This window comes from Hyalella azteca, unplaced genomic scaffold (assembly GCF_000764305.2).
Source record: "Hyalella azteca isolate HAZT.00-mixed unplaced genomic scaffold, Hazt_2.0.2 contig7388, whole genome shotgun sequence".
Lineage (NCBI taxonomy): Eukaryota > Metazoa > Arthropoda > Malacostraca > Amphipoda > Hyalellidae > Hyalella > Hyalella azteca.
In genome coordinates, this window is record NW_025937514.1 from 4773 (window position 1) to 7158 (window position 2386).

Below are 2386 nucleotides of genomic sequence, written 5' to 3' on the forward strand. Positions count from 1 at the left end.
ATCACAAGTTATACATCACAAGTTATACATCACAAGTTATAATACAGCCGCAGTAACCTATCGTGAAATGGAGGCTAAACTCCCCCCCCCTGTCCTCCCCGCCCTCCCTTGCAGAGGGGGAGCCGCAGGTGCGACGGCGGCCATCGCGCCACAGATGCCACAATTATCGGCTGCAGCCACACGCCACACAGCCGCCGGCCGCCGTGCAGGCGACGGCACCGCATGCCACACGTCACACAGCCGCCGGCCGCCGTGCAGGCGACGGCACCGCATGCCACACGCCACACAGCCTCTCTATTAAAGCAAGTACACAGCCAGTAAATTACTGAATGGCTCACCAGTCAATTATCAGAAGGAGCACAGTGCACAGCCGATTATTTTCAACGGAAAAATAGGATTAAATCATCCAACAGCCGAGCTTTTGTTGTTGCGGTGCCACTAGGGAAGAGTGGAAGAGAACAAGAGGTGGCGCAGAGTGGCCAGAAAGAGGAAGGAGAAGTGGAAAAGACAGTAGGAGATGAAAAAGGAGTGAATTGAAAAAGGAGATGAATAAAGGACAGTATAGGAGATGAAAATGGAGAGTAGGAGATTTGGTTGGTTGTAAGAGGTTGGGGTAGTCTGGGGTTAGGGGAGAGGTTGGGAACCTGTCGGGGCTTTGGATGGTTTAAGAAGGTGGGTGATGGGAGGGTGGTTGTTCTCTATTTACATATACAAAGGACACCTTTGTGAAGTTGTATCGGGTGACCTATGTGATTTCCTATTCTTATGGATGCTGTTCTGTCTGTAAGATAGTCTGATAGTGTTTTGGTGAAAGATGGGTGGAGGTTTAGTTAGAAGATCTTGTATTGGAGTCCGGTGTGCCAAACCTTGTCAAAGGCTTTGGTTATATCGCGGAGCACTATTTCAGTGGTGTATCTTTGTGCTATATAAGTGTATGGCTAGTGTTTTGTGGAATGTGGCTAGTGCTGTGAGTGTCCCTCTGTGTTTCCTAAAACCGTGTTGTCTAGTGTTGTGTATGTTGTGAATGAAAAGGTCCTCGTATAATCTGTTGTTGAGTATTTTATCCAACACAACACTTGACAACACGGTTTTGTATTTTAACCAAAAACAGATGCTGAATATAAAAAAATTATTCCAATAAAAATTATATTTGCCATTTCTGCTCGCCGAATAAAATGAAAGTTTGGCAGTTGCGCAAAGTTTTAGAGACGAAGCTAAGTTTTGTCCAGCAACTTTGAACAAAGTTCAGCCCGCGGCTTGTGAAGCTGTGAGCACATCTTGTGAAGGCCCACTCTACCGTACATGATACAGCCCACCACCCACCAAGCGCCCCACCACCCACCAAGCATGTACGCCTGCTCGGAGATGTCGTAAGTGGAGTTCCGCACAAGTTTAGAGTGTCTGCTGAAGCGATAGGAAACTATTGATTTACTAGCAAGTAGCTACACCTTGACTTGTGATAGAATTTTGTCAATAATCCGACAGCGCGGATTATACACGCATAGAATGATGGCTCTACTTGTGATCGCTCCACTTAGTCCACTACTTGATCGTGCAACATTTGCACGATCAAAATATGTGATCGTGCACAAACAGTGCTATTGGAAAAAAATTCAATTGAGTTAATGCCAGAAACTGATTTTGTTTTCCTTTCACGTTATATTTTACAAGCAAATGCATAATACGTTATATTTTACAAGCGCGAAAGCAAAGCTTTCGCGCCCAACGCCCATCATTCATTCATTCTAGTCGGTACTTTATATCTCTGCCAACCATAATTTTTAGCTCCGTACACAGATTTCTTCTTCAACTCACGCTGTTTATTAAAAAGAGTTCACAACTATTTTAGAACGGCTTTTTCTGGGCCAACAAGGAGCAATACCGACAGACAGCATTCGATAGTCGATACCATCGAAGGCATCGATTCCCGCCATCGAAGTTCACAGAATGTAAACAAATCCAAAGCCTCTGATTGGTCAGTTGGCCAGATGGTTTTGATAGTACGCTTTTAGCTAAGTCTTACGTACGAATGTTTTGATAATGCCAAAATTAGGGTATACTTACGTAACACGTAACTTTTATGTCGGAAGTACAAAAAATTACGAAGTTTTGATAATACGGCCCCTGGTTTCGATCGAACCCCTGGGGTTCGGTGAGTTGTTTTTTGTAGTCGACGGTTTGTTTCACGGGACGTCATGCACTGCTTGACCAATATTGGTTGCAGCAAGCAATTGCAATCCACTTAAATGAGCTTGCAAAGTCTCTCGACGGATTCTTCCCCACCATAATCTCATACCCAGCATGGGTGAGTTAGCCGTTCACGTTTAGTGTTGCGACCGCAGATGTTAATGATGAATACCTGGACGAAATCATTGCACTGCAGTCG